The sequence below is a fragment of the Anser brachyrhynchus genome (assembly GCF_964034855.1).
Source record: "Anser brachyrhynchus genome assembly, chromosome: 4".
Lineage (NCBI taxonomy): Eukaryota > Metazoa > Chordata > Aves > Anseriformes > Anatidae > Anser > Anser brachyrhynchus.
In genome coordinates this window covers 42,267,612-42,292,152 of record NC_137698.1, presented here as the reverse complement: position 1 = coordinate 42,292,152, position 24,541 = coordinate 42,267,612, and the positions used below count along the sequence as shown (strand labels likewise).

Sequence of the window (24,541 nt, the reverse complement as noted above, 5' to 3'; positions counted from 1 at the left end):
TATAGAAATAACATAACTGCATTGTAGAATACAAAAGGTTAATGGTGAGTCTTCGGAGGGGGAACATCAGGACATTGACAAAATTGGCCTTCCAGCTGAGGCAGAGTGGAACAGGAGCCATGTCTTGAATTCTGCTTTGATAAGCACAGTTTATGAAAAGTTTTGGCAGGATTCTGTCATTTATCTGCATATGTATTGTCTTTTTCTTCTTTGTATGGCTGATTCTCAGTAATGCAAGTCTTCAGCAAACTTATACATACGTAGCCTTAACTGGAACAGATATTAAGGTAAGCGCTAACATTATAAAGAGGATCGTAAGGCTAATGTACATAATTGAACATAGAAATTATGTTATTGTGAACATATTGTATTACTTATTATGTTTTGAGGCTTTTTTTTTTGTTGTTCCCTTTGGTATGATATTCTGAGTCGTTTCACTTGCACTGCCTGAGAGGAGAAAGATATCTTTTGTTATCCTAACTGGGATATTAACCTGTGATGTCTGCAGCAAGAGGGTCAGGCTGCATGTAATTTGGCCTGCTCTGAAGTGGGGGAAAGTGAAGATGTGATGTGTGTTTTCCAATAAGAGTTTAAAGCTCAGGTATGGCAGTCTCCATATCTCTCCACTGTAACTCTCACAGGCCCTTAGGTAGATCACAGCCTTGTAGAAATAATCTGAAAGGTTTATCATGATGCCTTGATTCTGTGGTGTTTCGGGATGTTCTTAATTGCTTTTGATGATAATCAGTGGCCTGTATACCCTGATAATTGTGGTGAAAATAATCATTTAGCAGAGTTTAGACTCTTGCAGGTAATTAATACTCCTTTTTTGTTATTATTGAATTAATTGCTGCTTCAGTTTCAAATCAATCTGTACAGCATAATGTCCACTGGTTTTTGTAGCTGTCTACAAAAAAGTAAAGTTAGGAAAAATATGTGCAGTTAAACATTTTATCATTTAAAATCATTATGTCCTAAATTAATAATAAAAGACATTGATTAATGCAATTAGCTTATTCTAGAAGGAAGCACTGTTCAAAGAAACAGGAGTTACGAAGGAGAATTTATTTTGCATATTTCACCTATCTCCTTCTCTGTTATTGAAGAGAACCTGACTATGTATATATGCTTTGTACACTAGGTACACCATTGTCTTCTGCAAAAGCAATGAGCTGAGGCTTATAATTGCGTCACACTTACTATTTTTAAGTTGAGAAACTATTTTATTTTTATAAAGCATTGTCCTCATGCATATTTTTTTTTCAGAAATTTTACCTCTTCTAAGGCATAGTTGCAATCTTGTAATACATGGATAGTGAAGGTCCAAAGGACTTGAATAATGCTTATTTTTCTTCAGTTATTTATCCATCAATACAATTTCTCTTAATGTATGCAGCCAGAGGAGGGCAGCAAAGCTGGTAAAAAAGCTGGAAGGCATGTCCTTTGAAGAGAGGCTGAGGACACTTGGATTGCCTAGTTTGGAGAAGAGGAGGCTGAGAGGCGACCTCCCTGCTCTCTGCACCTCCTGAGGAGGAGAAATGGAGAGGGAGGTGCCTGTCTCTTCACCTCAGTAACTGACAGGATGTGCAGGAGCGGCACAGAGCTGCACCAAGGCAGATTTGAACTGGACGTTGGGAAGCATTTCTTTATTATGAGGGCAGTGAAACACTGGAACAGGCTTCCTAGAGAGGTGATTGATGCCCCAGGCCTGTCAGTGTTCAAGAAGCATTTGGACAATGCCTTAATATGCTTTAACTTTTGTCTAGTCCTGCAGTGGTCAGGCATTTGAAATTGATTTTTCAGGTTCCTTCCAAGTGAACTATTGTAATTCTAGTATGTGTATTGTAGACAGACCATTTATTTTAAATCTGGATAAGTCTGGATGCTGTGAGCAGGTTTGGTGTTTTGTTGTTTTTGTTGTTGTTTTTTGTTTGTTTGTTTTTGTTTTTGCCTCAAAGTATGAAACCACGGAAGAGTTCATTGGTTACATCTGTAGAGATTTTTGCAAGAAAGGGACCTAATGGATTTTGGATGCAAGTTAGGTGTGTTGGCGCTAATCTAACTTTTTAAAAAGAGAGAATTATTTAATAATGGATATATAAAATTTTTTTTCATCTCCAAAATAGTCACGCTTTAACTCAGAAGAACATTTAAAAATCCTGTATTTAGCAATGTCTAACTTCAGGGAAATAGAGCTGCAAACGGGAAAAAAAGAACACATCAACAGCTACCCCAAACCTAGTTCTCTTAGTCTGGATTTCCTCCAGGGCATTTGCTAGCATGTGGAAAGGGTGGGATAAATTCATCACTGGCTGAGTGTTATTTCATAGAACTGAAATATTTGTTTCTTTGGCGACTGTCTTGTAGTTATGCCTCTGCCTCATTTGCTATGGGCTGCATTTTCATGAATCATAAAGGTGTATGCTCTTCTGCTCGTGTTTGTCAGAGTTACAGGAGCATCCCTTGAAAGGAGATGATATTTTGTAAATAGGTCTTGGGATGCCCTTGTTGTGTTATCAAGAGAGCTAATAAAACTGGCTAGCAGGCAGAGTTCAGCCTCTAACTATGGTGTTCCAGAGTCTCTGAATTCTTGGGTTTTGTCTCTTGCATTGGGCTTCACCTCTCTGCATGGGATGAAAATGTCTGTTCTCCAAGCTCCTGTAGGGGGTATCTGCTTAGGATGCTGTTCCAGCTCTGCAGTAGTTTATGGAAGAGATAACTGCATAACTCTGGCAATGTTGATGAAAACACAAATGATAACATCATCTTGCCTGTCACCAAAAAGACAGCAAACAAACTTTAAAATGCATTCAAAGAATTGCCTATCTCTTTACCTTCCTCTGATTTCATTTGACACCTTGCTCTGCTCTCTCTGCAAAGTAACAGAACATTCAGTACTTGTGTTACTTTTTGCCTATTAGATACAGAGTCTATCAAACTAATTTCTATGTCTTATTATACACATGTACTATAGTATGTAGTTCTCACATCAGCATCTTTCTAGTGTTAGAAGCTTCAGTTTGTCCTTAGCATCATGTGGGGAATACATAGAAAATTAACTTGAGAATGTGAGTTTATTTGGGTTGGTCTTCTCTTTCATGTATGCAGACAGTTTTATATACAATTAATTAAAAAAAAGATAAAGCTGCATCCACCTGTTATATTTGAGTACGTTATTAACATTTCAGCACCTTTGCAAGTTAAAATAAGAACTCTAGCCCTTACTAGCAATTTCTGAGTTCTTAAATGGAGACTAGAGTTATGACTTCTGTGTAGTTCCAGATGTGGAATGATTTTTGTATGTAGTATTTAATTAGTGCTGCATGTATTGAAGAAATATTGCATTCTTATAGTATTGATTTACGATAGCCAAGAAGTGATGCTTTTAAAAAATCATTCATTCAATTCAACAGTTACTGTAGAGTATTTGGGAAGACATTTACTTAAGTATTAAAAACACAGTAGAAATTGTGCTTGTTTTCACGTTGAAAAAGTGAGATTCCTCTTTCTGAAGGACTAAGAAAGTAGAAGTATTTCTGTATTCAATTTTTGAGGAAGCCATTTTCAAAGCCAGTGAATCCCCAAATCATGAAGTATCAGGGATGCTAATAAGCTGTTTTTTATTCACAACGTCTTTTTCATATGCTGTGACATCGTACAAACTCTTTGTGTATATTATCTTTAAAAAAGTGACAATGTATGTGACTTTCTATGCAATAAGGACACTGAGAGCTCTGTTGTGTCATTTAGACATCATCTACAACTGGTAGTAAAATGCAGGTAGTAATGGGAATTGATTATACTCATAGTACTCTAACAAACTGTTTATTGAAAACACGGCTGAAACAACTCTGACTGTTTTTTTTTTAGCTTTCTCAAGATCAGTCAAATAGCAATGTATGTCATCAGACAAAAATAGATCTTAAAGCAATTCATGAAATTCACTGTTTAAATTATATCAAATTGCAAATTCTGGCACAAGTTCTTTAAAGGTGGAATAGAGGATTAAATCTCTCTGTGGAATCTCTTTTGATCATGCAGTGAAATGAAAGAATTTCAGTTTGATGGCAAAACACCTTTGCTAGTGAAGAAAGATTTCAGAAAGACACCTAGGAATTTAAGTCACAAAAGCTGTGTGTACCAATATTAACCTCTGCTCTCTTCTCCCTCCTTCCTCCTCAGTTGGACTGCATATGTTTATTTTGACATTCAGTTGTAGACAATCTAGTCCTGTGAAGCAGAAATTAAATGGTCTTTTGCCTGAACTGATTTGGTTCTTTTACCTTTTGAAAGTAAATGTTTAGAGCTATTGACCATCCTTGATTTAAAATATATAAAGGTATTATGGTAAGAAGTTAAATGGCAGCAGTTACGTAATTCCTACAATCTGATTTTTTTTTCTTGAGAATTAACTTATTAATTATAGCAGTTAAGTGTAATTATTCTGCCTCTTAAGGTGCTTTTATTATTGCTTTTTAACAATAAGACAAATTCTGCCAAAGGTAATTATCATAACAATAATTTAGTGCACACTTTTGATCTTGTTAGAAATACAATATAATCTTTATGAAATGATCTTTTCCATGTTAATCAGTCATTCACAGAGCAGTCTTTCATGTTTCTTACTCCTCTGAGATGTAGATTGAAGCTTGGTAATTGGATAGGCAGTGAATGACAGTAGAGGATTTATTGCTCTGTTTCAGGGTCTGATTTTGACCGAACACTGAAATGCTTACAAAATGTGAATTAAATTTCTTCACAGTAATAAAAATGTTGCAAATTTTAATAATTCACTCAAAAAAATAAATAAATCAATTTTATGCAACTCCAAACTTCTCGTAAGTATAAATTCCTGAGTGAATTGGTATGTCTACCAGACAAGCAGAGACTTCAGATTTTTCCATTCTGTGCTTTGCGTTTAGAATCAGTGTGAGTTGGAGTTATTTCTTTTATTGCATATGGGCATAATTTCATAACATTAGCAACCTTGTATCTGTTAAAAAAAATCAAACTTTTGGTAAAGTACACATAGCAAATGTGGGTTATATTAGTAGTGTAATCTTGGCTCTGATTGTATTTTCTTTGTAACAAAGTTTCTTAGTGATATTAGTATTTCCTCTGTCACAAAAATTTGCCTTTACCTTGCATCTGTATTCAGGTGAGATAAAAATGAAGGGAGCCTCTTTGTGAAAGAGATACTGTAAATCAAGCGGGGGTAGATATCACCAAACCCTTAAGGATGAATCATTCAAGTCAGTTTTTGTTTATTGGTTATGACCTCAGAGAAGTTTCTCTGCAATTGTAAGATTGCCAGTGAAGAAGGATGCAAACTTTTTCTTCTAATGTGTATTAATGGAGCAAAACATTTAAAACTATTGCAGAGCTCCTGAATAATTGTTCAATTGTCTATAAGATATAATGTATCTATAGTATGATGCATGACACCTAAAATTATTAATCTCTCTTTTTTTTTTTTTTCTTAAAAGGTCTTGTGGGATTTTGAAATCAGGGGTTTTATCTATAATAATTTCCGCATGTTAAAAAATGAGGATGAAAAATGGTGTGGCACATTAGAGGAAGGAGGACTCTTCAAGGAGGCTGCCTGCTTCCTGTAGCAGGGTAAATGTTATGTGTATTTTCAGATGCAGTGAATATCTGCTGAGCATGTAATACAGAATGGTGACATACAATATATCTTTTTGACATTGCTGTATTTCAATTCATGCTTTAACAAAATTATTTGAAAGGGCCACCTTCTTGCTGAAGTTTAGTTAATTCAGAGACTTAACACGTGATCCAAATGCTCACATAGCTTACAAAGCACTACAGAATGTCAATTTTGACTCTAGGAGACTAGTAGTATTTAAATCAATTCCTGTATGTATTTCTCAAAATATATAATGTGACTTTGCTCACTAGAACACAATTTTTGTATTTCTAATTTAAGGATTAAAGGTATTCTTTCCAATATTGTGAACTGTTTTGCTAGATTTCTTTTTTTTTTTTTTTTTTTTTTGGGGGGGGGTTTGGAGGTGTGGGTTAGTGTGGCTTTTTGTTTTGTTTTGCTTTACTCTAGAGGTTTTTACTTGTGTATGATGTGGATGAATACCTTTTTCAGAATATTTGAGGATTTTTGCCATGCAGCTTGTTTAGATTATTACACAGTAAGTGACCACAGTTTTGTATTGTATTACTTAAAAATACAAAATATGAATTTAAAAATGATTTAAAAAATGAGATTGGCATTTAGGTAACATTGGCATTTTTTGACATCCAGGTAACATTGTAATTTTTTACAGTTGCTTCTATAATGTGGAAAATGTTCTCCATGGTTTTGGTTTTTTTTGTTTTTCATAATTATCTGTGCAAAAATAGGTGATAGCAAGGATGCTGAGTGATACACTGAAAATATAGAACAGTTATTAAAAACATTCAACAGTAGTGAAATTTTCTTTCCAGTGAGACTTTAATGCAACATAGTTTAAGCAATTTGTCTACAGAGACAATAGGATACATTTTTTTTTTTTAAGATGTCAGACATTTAGAAGCACCTTCTGTAAATGAATTCTATATGCTAAGTATCTGAAATGTTGCCAGTGTGCTTCCGAAAACATTTTTATTATGGTAGTCATTACAGGAAAATCGTTATTTGATTTTTTCATCAATAGTAAAATGAAACTTACATACAGAAAAATAGAAGACATAATTCAGCACGTAAATAACTGATCTTGTCAGTTTCCATCCTACAACATACACTTTAATGTTTTTGTCTTTTATTTGATATTAATAATATAACATATTTGATATTCAGTAGCAATTAAAATTTCTATTTCTGTGTTGTAGTGTAGTGTACAGCTGCCATCATATTGGATATTGCCCACCATCTTTTCAAGGATTCTCAAAATCAGATGGCATTCTCTCTTTGGAAGTAATGTTTTAGGAAAGCCAATAAATGACTTTGAGCTAAAGCATAAACACTGCATGTTGCCTCCACTTGCACTCCCTTGTTTTTAAATCCTTCACTCAGTCCCTCTCTTTGGTGATGCTAGGCTACAGGGTGTCATTTGACTCAGGTCTCTGACTGCCCTGGTTAGCAGTCCAGCTAGAGCACGCTGGTGCCCTTTTCAGTGAGAGTAGAGAGGAAGAGGTGATGCATGCCCTTATCTTATCTTAGCAGATAATAGGATACTGTAGGATGCATACATTGATTCCTCGGCTCAGACTACGAGATGAAGGATTGTTTTCAGTACTGTGTAGCACTGACAGTATTTTGAACACAACTGTAATACTAAAAAGCTAAACAAACTGACTTTCATGTTTTCTTTTTAATAATAAAAAAAATAATAATCAAGAGCTTAAGAGCCTATCTGCTTTTGAAGGTAAGCAAAGGCAGCAAAGTTATTACTATGTGGAAGTGCAAATCTGAATACCTTTATTCAAATCATGAGTAGGAGTGAGCTTTATTATGCCAGTGATTAAGTCATGTCTTCCCATTCGAACTGATGGCACAACAAGGCATAATATCAGAAAACTAACATGAAATGAGAAAAAAAATATCTTACTGAACAAACAAACTTTATTTGTAATTTGTATACGTAAGTCTGGGATTTCATCCCTGTGGTTGAAAGGAATTTGACGAACACATAATGCAGACAACACTGCTCGACTAGAAAGATCAGAACTGTGATTGGGTTAAAAGCAGTGTTAAAATTCTGCGTTTTCTTGCATTTTTAAGAGAAGATATTAAATATCTCTCTTGGCTGAGGAAGAGGTGACTGGCTGCCAATCACTGTAAGATATTCCTTGTACATTTTCATATTATTAAGAGGAGTCCCTGAGCAAGATAAAATATATCCTGAACAGTTCTAGGAACTGCAATTGTATTCAGTGGCATGGGATTGTCAGCAGATTCAGGGGGAGGAATGGAGGAAAGCTCAAAAGAGATGGATGAAGAATTAGAACATGATTAGCATGCCACACTTGAAGAGTTTAGTGTCTCCTAATAGTAAAATTTGAGAAAATTCTGCATTATTGCCACAGCAAGGATTAACATAGCTCTGTTGCTCTACGTGGTAAGTAATGTGCCAGGAATTGAGTTGAAACACCATTACAGTTTTAGATTAAAAAAAGAAAAAATATTATTTAGGATAAATATATTGAAAATGTCAGACCTCTGTGGAGTAAGTGAGAGAAGAATCTGTGTTCTAACTTAAGATGGTCAGCCACTTCTAGAAATAATGAGATGTGATAATGCTGCACTGATTGCCTTTTATTTTTGAGAGTTGTTTCTCAAATGAGAAAAAGTCATCGCTGAATTAAAAAAGAAATTATGAAGAACATTGGTATGTATGTGCTGGATGATCAGCAAAATAGAAAATTTTTGTGTATCATCCTTACCTCTTTTATTCCTAAAAGTTAAACTTTTGCTTTAATACATGCTGATATCTGAGAGTCTGACATCATCTCTGAAATGTGTACAGTCTGTACCTGGGACATGCTAAGGCTAGATAAAAAGCAGACATTTCACTCTGGTGAGTCTTTTACAAATCCTTGAAAGAGCTGTCTATGTAATGAGGAATGAGGAACTGTTTGAAATCCAGGAAGTTAATGGGACAGTAATATTTCCTGTCCATCTTTATTTCTGAATATCTAATGCAGTGCTGATTTTCATTTACCTGTATAGTTTGTCTGTGCCTATAAACAGTATACAGAAAATTGGTCTTTTGATGACTCATTTAATAAAAGTACACAGTAATAAGAAATATTAGTAGTTAAAAATGTAAATAATTACAAATGGAAAGAGGTAGGACTTATGAGAGCCTTCCATGTTTGATTCAGAGGGAAAAACAGTTAAAGGGTTATCAACTACTATAAGTACATAACGATAAAGGAAGAAATAATCCACAAAATTTTCTTTCTTGGCTACAGGTTGACTGTTTCAATTATGCTTTAATTTCTGTAACACATTCTGAATAACGTGAATGAACTGGGTCTTTTTCATAACATCACTCACAAACCTGCATAAAAGTCATGTTACTGTTGCTACTGAGGTAGTTTTATTGCCTGTGTAGTACTGCAGTTGAGTTGTCGCTTTTAAGGGATACCTCATAAGCCTTTTGTAACTCTAGCTTGACACTTAATTAGGCTTGGCTGGTCTTATGAGGTTGCAGCTGCAATTATGTCTGCATATCCTTTTTCATATGAAATATTTAGTTATTAACAATTGTCAGCTACTTTGGCCTTATGAGAACAGGGATCCAGCTAACAATGCTAACGACTATTTCAAATATCTAATTAGCTAACGTATATCTAATTCAAACATGGATGTGGACATTGGTAAACAACATTAGACATTTTGAGAAAAATCTTCTGAACTAATTGAGGTCTAGTCAATTTATACATGTCTGCCATTGTGCAAGTGTAAGTTTCAGTTGTTATTCTAAGTGTAGTTTGCATTTGTAACTATATCTTGCACAATGCTAAATGACAGAAATGGCACAGAATGGCTTGTCCACAAATGCTAAATTATGTCAAGTACTGTGCTTGAACAGCATGGAATTATTTCCATAGAGCATAGAACAGAACAGTACATATCTTTAAACTGTGTAGTGAATATTGATTAAATAGACAAAAAGTGATACTAGCTACTCCCTGCCAATCAGCCAATATTTTTAATACCATAAATTGCCTATGTATTTCTTGGTTGTTGTTTTTACTTACTTCAAAATGACTTTAGAATTCCAGAAATGCTTTTTCTTGATCAGTGGACTTTTGTCTTATTACTGCAGCCATTGTTAGTTAAATCTCACAGAGGTTACCAAATGTTACCAATCATTATCTACCAAAATGGATACTCCTGTTTTGTTGTGATCAAAAGATTGAATCTGTATATTTAAAAGTGTAACATATACCTTGTCTATTCTTCACATATTAAAAAAAATGTTCACATGTTAAACATGTTAAAAAAAATTAGCACAGTAGCATGGTATCTTCACATGTTAAAAAAAATTAGCACAGTGGCATGGTATTACTAAAGGGAATATTGAATTCTTAACACAAGTTGTTGTGACAGTTTTTGATTTTTATTTTTATGAATTCTTAACACACTGGCTCCTCCTGCATGTCTGACTCATATAAAAATTATTCAGAAGAGCCAGTTTACATGGTCACATCATTCCTGGTTGGCATTGCCAAATACTCAAAGTGAGTTTATTAAGTCACCTCACCAAGCACGTGCCATTTCTTGCTTGAGTATAGAGACAAATGACAGTAGAGATGACTTCAGTCAAACACAATATCTGAATGACTCAAACTTAGAGAAATTTTAATAAAAGTTTCTGAGATGTATCTAGAATTCATATTTTGAAAGAACAGCTTTATCAGTCTTCCAGTTCGTTCAGTGTTGTTTATGTTATCATGCCAGGAAACTTCAAATAGAATGTAAAGTCTAAAGTGTATTCCTGTAAATTGTAATCTGTACTGTAGCCATATATATGCCTGCATTTTTTGCTGTGTTTGGTAGCAAACATGAAGAGCCTGATGGATGTTTCTGGGTCTTCATACTACTTGTCAGTAATTTTTGGACAGAAAAGAAGCGGACCTGTATTTGGAGTGGTATGTGTGGTGTGTGTGGAGTGCAGTGTTTTAAGAGAGTTGGTGCTCAGCCATCTTGATTTATATAGTATCAGGTGTTAGACAAATTTGTGTTAAAATGAGCTAAACATTAATCATGGTTTAATTGAGTTGATTTACTGATATGAGGCAGAGAAAGTGTGTCTGACTTCTACCCTGCAACACAGGTATCTTACAATTCCGTGCATGTTGCAAAGAAGAAATGATTTTCTCTTTTTAGGAAAATAATGAAAGATACCATAATAACCAAATGTATCATCTATAGCACAGAATCAAAGCTAAAAGTCCAGTAACTCAGTAGATAAAGGCTTAATATAACCACTATATGCTAGAAACTTCTGTGCAGCAAAGGAGAGAGCCATAGCGCAAACTTAATTTCATATGAATTTCTTCATATCAGGGGGTTTATTCATTGAACCTGTCTGGCTTATGAGATAGAGAATTACTCAAGATCTTTTTGAAATTCAGTGGTTTGAGCAGCTCTCTGACCAAAATAAGGAACTCAAAAAATAAATTTTATAACAGAAAATTAGAGGGTAACAAAACATTATTATAAAAGTTGTTTAAAGTATTATAAATAATTTTTCATTAATTTATACCTTCTTCCTGTATAAATAAATTCTGGTTGGTCAGTTTGTGCAGTTCACATGTATTGTAAGATATTTTTTTTATAGCTGACATTAAAATTATATGTCTTTTTTCAGTTATGATATTTCTTAAATACGATTTCAAATATAAATAGTTAAATTTGCTGACAGTGACAACAAATTTGAGCAGGCTTAGCTGAACCAGATTTGATTTATTTATTTTTTGTTAATAGACATGGATAGAGAACACATTTAAAATAGTAATTGCAAGTGTTTTAAACTTGCAGTGCTGAAACACACTTGCAACCAAATACAGATTGTAGGTTAATTATTTAAATAGATAAAATTAATCCAGAATGCCTTCAGCAAAAGGAAACCTAGGGTTTGGATTTTTATTATTATTATTTTTTTAACTTGTATTGTCTATATGGTAACTCGAAGTCCTTTTCATTTTTAAACTCTATTTTCCAGCAAATGTTTCTCTCTCTCTCTCTCTCTCTCTCTCTCTCTCTCTCTCTCTCTCACACACACACACACAGACACACACACACAAGCAACAACAAAAAGAAACCCCTCTTCTTAGTGTCTATGTCAGTGGTGAAACTGACTGTAGGCAGTTATTTTGACTAAATTCACAGTAAAAAGATATTTTTTTTTAATCATAATATTCCTCAAATATTTGTGAAATTGAGAAGAACAGTTTTACATGGCTTTGTTTTGGAAACGACGTTCAAGGGAGAGGCTGCACATTCTTGGCTCTTTCAAGTGCTTTTGAAATCCCAACATGATTTCTAAACAGTTTAGAAAATACTCAGTATAAATCCAGTAAAAGAGACAGTGCGGAACAAAGTATGATCCAGAAAACTCATTTTGGGTTAATAATCTGGAAATTTGGATGACACCTGGATGTTTAAGAGCACATACTAAATCTGTGCAAATGGAGGGTGAGCAAGTTGAATAAAACTAAAAGATCTTACCAAGGATTTGTTGATTCAAAAACACTGGGATCCTATTTTGTACTGCTGTAAGCGTGTGCCAGTTTGAAACGGAAATAAGTAGCACATAAATCTTAGGTAAGCTAGTGCTGTTTAGTTCTTCAGTTTCCAAATCCTCAGTTAATATTTGTATCCTGCATCCATGGGACTTCTCTGAACAGTATTCATTGTGTGAGGACTATTTAAGGTTTGAAGCCTGTAAGGAATTGGCAGGAGGCATTTTACACTGGCAAGAAATGGGCATTGACATTAAAGAACTTGTCAAAACCTGACACTTAACAAGTCAATAGGAACAATTAGTTTTCTTGAGCAAAAAGTTATATTGTCGTCCCCGTCCCACCCCCCCACCCCCCCCCCCCAGGCTCTCTCTTTACTTCAAAAGAACAGTTGAGTATACAATCATTCATAGCAAATCAATTTTTTTCTTGCTATTGAAATGTCTTGTAGTGGGTAAGAATTTAAGCAATTTGAAGCAGATGTTGGGTTTAGAGATGTTTCATTGAATGGTGTTAATACTACCTGACTTTAAACACCTTTGGGGGCTTGGTACAGAAGGCTTGGCTAGGGCTTCAGTGAGCTGGTCACACACTGAGGTGGTACAGTGGGCTGCTGAGGAGCTGAGTACGTGCCGGACATGATCTCTGGGGAGCAGGAAGGAGCTGGAGGAGTCATCTGGCCAAGGCCACAGGAACCTTTATCCCAGTATGTTTCAAGAAGTTGTGGTTAGGCAGTACTGGTTGTGGCACCAAAGGGCCTGGGGAAGGGGACGTCATAGTGCTGGTATCAAGGGTAGCCCTGACAGGTAGACCGAGGGCTCACTGAAAGGTTAGTCGTCGTTCTGTAAAATGTCTTCAGAGTTACAGAGTTACTAGGCTGATTGTCTAGTGTATTTTCTATCTCGGTTGCTTTCCTACCTACAGTATGATGTTGAGAGGAAAAGTGTGAGATAACTGGTTATGGCTGGGAAGCAGGAGACATGGGGAGCTCTCATGCCCTGCTGCTGGTGTGCTCCATCTTCCCTCATGAAAAAGGACATCCATTAAAAAGGATAGGTGACAGTTATATTTGCCATTACAGATAGCTAGCTAGATGCAAAGTACAAAAGATGATAAACAGTTGCAGCATTGTGTGAAATTACTTCGTGCTCAGTCAGGCTGACAGATTCTGAAGAGGCACAGATAACATCCTCTTCAGCTGCAGCAGTCATATGGGTCTGAGGAACAGAGCTGCAGTAGTTTAAGATAACTGCCCCCAGCACGAGACATTCCTAGAACTGTTCAATTCCTGGCAAGAATAGCACTGGCTCAGATTTCTGAATAGTGATATCAGATACTTTAGTTTTTCATCTGTTTGTGATTTTAATGAGGAAACTGTTTTTCTTATTTGGATTCTGTGTTTCCATAAAGTAGGAATTGGTCAGTACAAGTGTCTCAAGTAACTTGAGCCTAGAGCTATTTCTCAACACAGTAATATAGTTTACTTATAAAAGGCAAGGGATAGTCTGTTTTCCCTGAGGTTAACCCTAAGCATTGGATTGCAGGAAACTTTTAAAATTAATTTCAACATCTTTTGGACTCCTGTGCAGATGCACACACACAAATTTGTCATCTGGCACTATGACTATACTGAGGCAAAGGAAGTTCACTCAGCTAGGCAGAGTAGTTTCCTATTTTGCTTTCACAGTAATTTAACTGCACAGTCCGAAATTTAAATAAATGGATGTGAGCCAGCTGGGTAGTCAGGTGTAATATCTACTAAATGGGAATGAAGCTTCTTGGTTTGAAGTAAGAGGAGCAAAAGGCAAAATAAAAATAAAAAGCAAAGTTTGAAGGCACAGTGGAACAGTTTCTAGTTACTCCTGTGTTTTCTTGACTCTTGTTCCTTTAGGATAGCTGAAGCAATTGAGTTTCATTGTTCCCTGAGTATCTCATGAATATTTCAGTTCCAAATGGTTGAATGTTGTTTTTATTAGTCCATTTAGATTGCAGCACAAATATATTTTCCTGCATGTGGCTGAGATTTGGAATTAGGGAATATTCGTGGCATGAGGCAGTAAACAAAAAGAAATGCACAGTATACAGTTCAATACAGTTGTAACAATTGAGTGCTTTTTAAAGTTCATGCTCCCAGTGCTTCAGAGATCTGGGACTTGACCTACCGTACCTTTTGCTTTATATTTTAATATTCATTTCTTGCCAATAGCACTTTCTACTTCCCTCGCCCTGGAAAGTCATCAGACTGTGAGAAAGACAATTCTTATACTTCATTTCTTTTTATATTTCCAGTGCAGTTTTCTTATTTCTTTTTTTTCAGCTGTCTGTAATGTACAAGTGGACATCCTTGAAAAGAGCAGTTCTACTGAGCCACCAGGAAGAATAGTTTGTAAAGCATACTCCTCATGCATGAGTTTCATTACTTTTTTGGGGTAATTGATACCGTGCACAAATGGGGTAGTTGTCTATGGCCTAATCAGCACACAGATCGGACCTCTGTCCAAAAGAGAACCTAGAGTGTTAATATAATAGTCAAAAAAAAAGAAAAAAAGGAAAAAAAAAAGATCTGTTATATATCTGATGCAGACTTGTCAGTTTGTCTATGCACGGTTATTTTTTATTATTTGCTTTTTTATTTTATCCTTCCTTATTTGTTGAGCTGGTGAGGTTTGGTTCTTTTATAACTAAGCAGACAAATCCTCCATTTTTCCTTTTGGCTTAGTTTTCCCGAAATGCTTGTAAATGCGTAGGCAACTATCAGTGTGATTTCCAAAGAAGGCCTATTATAATATATATTTTACATTGTTAATAAGAGGCAGGATATTACGAGGAACAAACTCCTTTTTATGATGCAGCCTGCTAGAATTTAGCCCAGAGCAGTTTATGTTAGGTACTGGCATTCAGTCTAAATAACCAGATTATAGAAATGAGAAGATTCCTAAGGAGTAGTTTTAGCAGTGGAGACGTCAGGTAATGACAAGACCCAGAGGCCAGGAATTGATAGATACTGTTCAAGCATCTAGAGGTATCTGCATTGCTTCTGGAATTTCTTCTGGGTCAATAGAATGTAATTAGGTTGTTGATGGATTGCCTAGTTTGCTTTGTTGACCTTGATCCCCTTTGGAGTCTGTATCTGATTCCAAGAAATTAGAGCACCTTCGTCTGGGACTAGGATAAGATATTTAGTGAGTCTCCCATGAGATTTATGCATGGAATTCTTTTTCGGTAAACAATCTTCACCCATCCTTCTAATCTTTTTTTCAACACAATGCACTTGGCCCTAGGGACACATCATACTTATCCAGCAAGCATCATCTGTTGGAATATTGGAACTAAAATTCACAGCATCTCTGTCAGCAAGAAAAAAAAATCATACAGGTTTTAATATGTGCATGCATAAAGTAATTCTTTAGGAAAAGGGCCTTAAGCCATAGATGTGAAAAAGAACATCAATGGAATATTGTTACTAGCAATCAAATCAGATGTCTCTGAAGGGTGTCCAGCCATGTGCATTGGAAAGAACACTATTCTTTCCTCATTTCCTTTGCTGGCACAAGCAGCAGTCGGCTGATTTTCAGATAATTAAGGATTGCATGATGAAGGCAACAGGCATATTATTTGATAGAAGGGCTGAGATGAAGGTGCCAGCTAAGTCTGGAAGATTCTGTAATTTGATGTGACTGCTGTCAGGAACACAAACTTGCTGAAATTAGATCTACTGGCTACCACCGGAGTAGCTGGTGAAGTGAAAAATGTACATGCAGGGCTTAGATGGGTTTCCTGAAGTCACTGATTGTAAATTTTCATACATCACTCCAGGGCTAGGAAATACAGTATTAACCTTCTGTGTACCAGAGCTGACAATTTGCATTTGATGAATTTCTAAAGCCCTAGTGGCTTTAGCTGCTTTGGGTCCCAACTGCCAAAACAAATTCCAAACCTTACACCTTTCAAAAAGCTTCGCTCTTTACATTTTTCAGTGATCTTTCAGCACTGTAAGCAGAGCATGCCTAACTGATAGCTAAGCAGAGATCAAAAGAATATGACTGCGCAGGTTATTTGCAATCACTTGGAATGTGTTATGAAACTAATTATTCCCAGAGGACATGTAGAGAGAAGGTACCTGATGAGGTAGGATATCTAATAATTGCTTGTGAGTAAAAAGATTTGCCTGCTTCCTGCCCCATTCTCCTGTTCTCTTGCACACACACCTGAAAGCGGTGAAGCAAGAGCCTGAAGGCCTGTCTGACGCAGTCCCCTGCTTTTAGTTGTACAGATCCAGCCCAGACAAAAAGGACATTCTTTTTGCATTGCTTCCTGTCCTTTGGTTTCAGGCTAGTAGGATAACCTCAAGGATGGACAAAGTCAGTCAATGCATATCATATTTGCTTGGAATGCAGCTTAAGACAGCAATATGTTTTATTGGTGCTGGCTTTTTTCTGTAGGTATCTTTGTTTTGATGGCTAGACTAGGACGTGTTCGAGGGACTGAGGTGACTGCAGAATGGCCATTGTGTTCTGGTATCTGTTGATTGCTTCAGTTTTGGCCTGGGTTCAGCCTACTGCTTTTAAGTCTAATGCTTTTAAGAAGTAAAGGGCTTCTTCTAACTTTATCAGCGTTCAGTTCTGTGGCAGGTGTTTTCTTGGTTCAAGAGTTCATTGGCATCGTATTTAAAGAGTAGACCCTCTGAATGGCTGAAAGCAGCAAACTGAAACTCAGTCTGAGAAAAGCGAATGTTTCAGTATTTTAACAGGCCATCCGTTCTAAATGACTGCCATGTTCCGTGTATACTAGATTAAAATTGTTTGTGTGAATAATCGAACATAGCTAATGGACTTTTTAAGGCCATTTACAGTAACTGTTATGTATGGATTTTTAGAGATATATATAAGATACTTCATTTAAATATAAGGAGAGACTTTAAAAACTCCAAGCTTTGCTTTACTCTGCATTTTAGTACACAGTAAATACTATTAATACTTTGTTCTGATATAGTTTTTCTTTGTTTGAAAATGTTTCATTTTGTTTTTTCTTTGTTTGTTTAATGGGCGAGAAAACACATTCAAGGTGCTGAATGTATGGGTAGATTTCCCATAACTAAACCAATAACTTTCTTATGTACTTTGGAGAGATTTTTACCTTCTTTGCACTTCTCAATAAATACCAGTTTTAATTGTCTTTAAAAGGAGCTTTGAACTAAGTAGTAGGAACTACTACTAGTAGGAAAAACCTGGATTTGATCATCAGTGTGTGAAGTAGAAACCTGCCATCTATCTGAATCTCATTATGTCATATGATTTACTAGAGCGATAATCAATTTTAGTATGTTCCTCCTAAAAGGCTTGAATGGCTTATAAGCAAATTGAAAGAGGATTGAGATACAGTTTTTGAAGTTGCATTCCAGTGCCAAGAAAGTGGGTTTTCCCTGGGTAGGATAGTAAAGGTATAAAATATCCCTCATTACTAGCTCTGTAGATGACACTGCAGACCACAGTGAGAGAGGTGGTGCTGTTAAATAACGACAGAAAGCCTCCATGGAGCTGCTGTCACTTTTCTGAGGCAAAAGAAGCAGGGACATTGCTGCCATGTTTTGTAGCGTTGGCCATCCTGCATAACTAGCATCCACACAGCACCGAGTGATGGAAAGCAAAAGGCCAGGCAGATTATGGCTCCCTGGTCTGAGGGAAGAGTACGAGTGGAATTTACAGTTTCCTCTTTTGCCTATTTCTGGCTTCCTGCAAATATGTGACATCCTTTTCTCGCAGCTACTGATATACTCAACAGCTTATTGAGTCTATTTATTTAATTCACAAATACTTTTATGTTAATATTGCAGAAAATAAAAATGTTCTCTTACTTCATTAATTGTTGATAGCCACATTGTGATTTATATGTTCACAGTTTTCATTGTTACATACCACAACATTTAATTAGAAAGAAAGCGTAAATGAAGTAATCTAATTTCTGTGTGATTCAGTAGTGATTTCTAAGACTATGGGTTTTGTTTTTGAAATTTCATGCAGCTCATTCCTTCAGCCAGGGAGGAAGGGATATGTCAGCATGCAAAGGCTACAACCACTCCATGAAGATATGAGGTGATGGCATAAAACAATTCAAAGGTAGACTGGAAAAATGCAGTAAACTACCCATGAACTGCCTAATTACTAATTCTCTGAACTACATGTGGCTACAGACTTAATGAAGGTGACGAAATGTATGCAATTTGTATCTGAGGTAATTACAGGGATACTGTAATTTTCCAAATATATTAATTTTATTAATCTTATTATGCTAATGCACACAAAATTCCTAAAACAAAAGCAATGATGAACAGAATCAATAGAAATACATTAATACATAATTTCAATTACTGCAATTAGTTGTTTCAGGAAGATCCATTTTTCAACCTAAAATTCATTTGCAAGAGATTTACCGAAGCTAAAACTGGTTTATGGACATGTACATGTGTAAAACCAAAACAATGGACCTTAAATGTTTAAAAGATATCTGTTTTACTTGTAGTTGGAACTTGATTCAAGACAACATTCTTGATTCAAGAATGCAGTCTTATTTGCAGTTGCATAGATCAGCTACCTACCACTGAAGCTTAGTAATTATAAAAATAATTACTGTTGAGTATCACTGCTGCTATTGTAAATGGCATGCTTTATGAAAATAGGTCATTACAATGCACTTTTACTTTATTTTTCTGTTGCCTTTTTTTCCTTCTTTTAAAAAACTTTTTTTTCCCCCTTTATATCAACGTATACTTAGACTACAGTTTTGTATGTACTCTTCTTACATAATCTATGGATCTATCCAAATTATTAGGCATATACATTTATGAAGTATGCTTACTTTGCCACACTGTACACTTCTAACATAGCTTTCATTGCAACAAGTGCCAAATTTCTTGTTTGGGATGGTAAGACGCAAAATCCTCCTCCCTTCAGGCTTCTAAATGTAGAAGAACATAACATAATATGGATATTATGCTATATTTTAGAACAAGTTTTGGGGTTTAGAGATGATGCAGGTTTCCAAAAGGGAGGGCAATACCACTAACTTAATGGGGTGTATCTTTGCTCTAACTCTGTGTGGGGCATCCCCGTTCTTTGGCCACATACATTTATAAATCTTCAGAGAACAATAATCAGGTCCAGACCACTCTATGGTCCAGCCATTACTGTATAAAAAAAACAAAACAAAACAAAACAAAACAAACCTTATCCTTGATATAAAAATAATAGAGGAAAAAATCCAAAGAGAAAGCTAATAACCATAGAAAACCTGAAAAAAAAATGTTTTCTAAGCATTCTGATTAGGTAAATAGCCTATTAACCCCAAAGACTGGGCTTCATAGTTCATTAAACTGTTTTTTTTTTTTGGTTTTTTTTTTTAAATTGCTCTTGTTAGGTATTCCACTGAGGCAGATGAATTTAAACATGGCCACAGGCGTAAGAAGATTTGGAACGCATGTCCATTAAACTCACAAATAGCTTGCCAAATGGAGCAAATGGAAAAACCCTCTTCCTGACAACTATAAATGTTGCACAAAGATTAAAATAATGAGATTGAGCTGCTACATTGACTGTAGCAGGGTTCTGAGTTCCCATTTTTCCATTCATCTGTTTGTGCCAACACATGCCTCTTTATCACTGTCTGAGGAAATTTATAGTGAAAAAAATTAAAAGTGGATAACCTGGGTTATGAAGTTAAAAGAGCTAGGTCAGTAGTAAATATTACAAATTAAGATATGTTAGTTAGCCATATCTTTGCTTACGCTGTTGTGGACTTTCACTAGACAAAAAAAATTGTGATGCTGAAAAGCATATCTTGGTGGAGTATTATTTTATCCAGGTAGAAATGACGAAATCACATTTAAAACAGAAAACTTAACATTTCATTTAAAATTTTTCATTCATTCATTCTTTAGAAGTAAGCTACACTTTTTTTTTTTTCTTTCCTTCCCCCCCACAGGGGGGATCACTTCATCTTTTCTCTTTCATTCTTAGTAGTGACCTCAGAGTAGAGGTAGCTGAAATTGTGAAAGTTTTCCTGTTGGAAATCAGTTTTCATTGAATTTAGCCAAAAAATGTTAATTCTGTCTAGTCAGTGGACTTGTCAGTGGAAATCTATGTATCTTCAACTGAAGCATTATATTATAATTTTCATATGAGGCATATGAGAAACAAGCCAGAGGTTTTTAATATAAACCCAATATTTTTAATGTTGCTGAAGTCTTTTTCATGTTTGCTCTCTAAAGCGGTTATATTTTAATTGCTCCTACTTCAAGCATAACCATAAAGGCCTTTTTCTCCTGATTTCTTTCTAAATTTACTCTTTATTTTTTCTCCTCTTTATATATGATAAGTAAATTATAATCCTAATCATTCTGTTTTTATAGATAGGCTACATAATACCATAGCCGGAGGAAAAAAATCTTTGTCTGTATTTTTCATTAGAAATTATATAGATATTTGAATTTCATTGTCACACTTAGAGAATAGGTAGGACTGAAGCATGGAATTATGATCTGTGTTTGAAATATAGGCTATGGACAGTCATGTAAATCATAATACCTCCATTAAGTCTATGTAGTTAAATTAGTATACAGTCAATGAAATTGAAATCAGAATTAGGTTCAGCCTGCATATTATTTATTTAAATCCAGTCATCATTATTTTTAATTTCTTATCTAGACCCATCTAAAGTCAGTTATGTGACTGCTTATTCAGAGTAATGACTGGGGTTTTCTGGGCACTGATATAATAAAATTGATAATTGAATACACCAAAAATATGAACAGTTACAAATGTTGTGCATTAGGGCTTAAAGTGAAGAACTGAATCAAGCCTTCCACTATTAGAACAGTTTTTATAATGTAATACTCTCATAAATGGGCTTAAATTCTCCTTGCAGAGGTCTTGCATAGTGTATGAGTATTGCATATGTTGTAATAAAACTGCAATTTTAACTGTATGTCGTTTAGTGGAGCTTCAATATAGGCAAAGCACTTTGTGTCACACTACCAGGTATGGTACCTATACTGCCAAGTACAGCATACACCATCTCAAGTGGTCCCATACGGAAAAAAAAGTGGTGCTTCTTGTCTAGATCCCTGAATTTGGATTTATAATGAGCTGTTATCGAAGGTATTTTAACAAATACATTTAGGTTGCATTTTTGAGTCTGGTTTGGTGGTTCTGGAGGAGAGTGCCTATTACACTTAATTTAAAAGTGAAGACTGGAACTAGTAGCTATTACACTCTTTGCAATGATAACTCCTCTCTTATTTATGCAGGCTCCATCTGCTGTCACTCAGGTAATGAACTTGGCTCTGAATTCAGAAGCTCAGATAACTGAGCCAGAACTCTATAATCACTGAACCTTTAACAGGGAGGCTCAGAAAGCAGGAATTTTAAAATCATATATACATTTAAATATAGTGGGCTAATTTCTTTGCTATGTCCCCTGTGGCTTTATATAACAGTGAGTGTGAAGTCTAACAATAATATATATATTTTTTTATTTATAGACCTTCATACCTGCAAACTTCTTACCTACTCTGCACCCTTTCATATTAGACTTGATCCCTGAAGCAAGCTTCCATTGGCTTCCCAAATTCCTGTGACGATATACAGAGGGTCCTTGAAGATAATTCTGATGGTAATTAGGATTAGCAGTTTTGAGAGAAAAATACAGTTTTTACTGGTTATCCTGCACATTTTCTAATTCTGCATGTTTGTTGTTATTTCCTTATCAATTATTTATGACCTTCTTACTTTTTAAATAGACAGGGGTTTCTGACCATCATAACCACATCTGTTGTATTCTTAAGACCCTTACTCAAGTCACCAATGAAATTTTCATCCTTTTTAGAGAAAGCAGCGAAAATTTCCCTCTTTGTGATTCCTGGAACTGGTGACCCCCATAATATGTCCAGAACTCTTTTCTCAACTAAAAACAAGAATAAATGATCAAGTTCCACATCTGTTATGTTTTATATCATATAATATTTGAGCATTCCCAGACAGAATGCCATACTGAGACTGAGGTTTTCCTATATCTGCAATGGAGCTTTTTTGATGCTCTGTATGGTATCTGTAATAAAACAAAATATTGTGATGAAGAATGGGATCAGTTATTCTTTTGGCAGTACTTTTAGATTTCAGAACTGTGGAAGTCAGCACAAATCATTTAAGAACTGCCCAGCAAGGAAAAGTGAAATTAGCTAAAGTATGTTTTAAATACATTAAAGAGGAGAGAGAGAAATACAATTTTAAGCATAGCAATCTGATGCATTCAAAATTTTCTGTGTCTGAGTGAGTCCTTTGTTAGTATTGGTGGCCTACAAGAATCTTTGATCTCTTTTCCCAGTAAGTGTGAGTGCTTCTGATAATATCTCTGTCACACCTGTTAATATTTTAATATGCTTTTTTATAATAATTTCTAAAACTACAGCTACCCTCTTTATTAATCTGTCCTGGGCAACCGGATAAAAGTATCCCTGCTTGAAAGGGTGGTTAGACCAGATGATTAGACCAGATTTATTAAAAGGTGTTTTTTTTTAACTATTATTATTATTATTTTTAACCTATTGGTGTATTGATAAGCATAGCATTTACATATATGAATTAATACTTGTGTTATGTGAAAACATGGGTTGGTCTGGAAATTTTCTAATGAGTGATCTCTAACTCTGCAGTTGGATAATATATATTCAGTGTATTTATCTGGTGTGATTTTCAGTGAACCTCTTATCTCCCATTGCTTGAATATTTAGTGGAAACAACTGTTAATCCATTTCCTGCACAGAACAGCCTCTATGAACATAGGTTGCCCAATATTTCTGTCAAAGTCTTTCCTGTATAAGGAGAAGTTTTCTATTGATATTCATAATATTTTAATTGTATTCATGAGTATTTGTAACTGTTTGACTCTCTCCTTTAAATGATGATGTGTTGGGCTTTTATTTTATTATTATTAATGTTCATAAAACAATTTCACAGTGAATAGTTTTCCACATACATTTGTGAGAATTTTGTGTATCAGAAAGCTTCTTACAAAAAAACACTGACTCACCTGAGTAAGCAAGTGAAGAAGTCCTTACTGAAGGGACGGAAATGAACAAATTTTATTTTCAGTAATATTTGCATTCTCCCTTTGGCCTAAAATCTACCTGGATTCAAAGTGCTACTGTATCCTGTATAGCCGACATATTCTACTTCCCAGTACTTTGTTCAATAGTTAGTGTCAATTATCTGTTTGATCAAGGACAAAATCAGAGGAAACAACTATGATATTTGTTGATGACAAACTTTAAATTACGTAAATGAAAGCAGTGTTGTCTACCTTGGATACCTATTTTTAAGCTTCTTTTTGAGGTACTTTTAAATAAAAATACACCGCATTTCAAGTGTGAGGTCAATCTGAGATGCAATTAAACAGCAGAATGAAAAATCAACCTAGATAGTGAAAATTTATGAACATGCATTTAGGCATTCAAGTGTTGGGCATGAGATATGTGGAAATGCTGGAAAGTGTTGCATTAAAACTGCTTATAAAAGTGATAACTTAGTGACCTAATTTTCCAAAAAGCCCATTGGAAGTTAAAGAAATACATGCACCGAAGTACCCTGTTTTCTTTTAGAAGAAACTTTCTTTTAGTCAAGAAGTTCCTAATTTCTCTGGAAAATAGTATGTCACATTTTGGGTTTAATCCAACTTCAGTGGCATATATTGGTTTTATTAACACAAAACCAAAATGTACATTTTTTTCAAATTCACAGGCTAAAAAGTATTGTATTTATTTCTGCTTGCTAAACTATAAACTGAATATGTACATACTTAAAAAAAAAGTTTTTAATAACATGATGATAAAATTAAATGGTGCCACTCATTTACTATGTGTCAATCTTTAATGAAACTATAAATTGTTGATGCAAGGCTGTTTCATTACAATTACGTGGTATTCTTGGAAACTTTTCACTCAGTGTGATTTTGTTAGAACTGATAAATCAATGAAAATGAATAAACAGCTTCTACTGATCTTATTTTGATCTGTTCAAGTCTGAAATGTAAACCATATGGATCAGAAATCCCATACTTGCTAGCTGGTGAAAGATCAGTAAAAAAAAAATAAAAAGAAAATGAAAACTAATGAACAATATCAAAAACTGAAAAATGTGTAGATAATCTCTTAAACTCAGATGATAAATATTCCTGACAAGTTCAGTATGACTTGTGAAGGTTAGCATAAAGCATTATGCCTGACTTGAACAGACAAGCAAGAAACCTTGCATGCTGTCTTGTAAAATGAATAACATAATAA

The 24,541-nt window shown here is 35.0% G+C and overlaps 1 long non-coding RNA gene across 1 annotated transcript in view; it reads left to right on the top strand.

Moving 5' to 3' along the window:
* Positions 1–24,206, top strand: part of LOC308194084 — a 63,878-nt gene extending 39,672 nt beyond the window's left edge. The window contains exons 4-6 of the long non-coding RNA XR_013950245.1: positions 5,487–5,619; positions 18,231–18,326; positions 21,746–24,206. This is a non-coding gene — a long non-coding RNA (uncharacterized lncRNA). The remainder of the gene's footprint in view (positions 1–5,486; positions 5,620–18,230; positions 18,327–21,745) is intronic.
* The last annotated feature ends 335 nt before the right edge of the window (positions 24,207–24,541 follow it).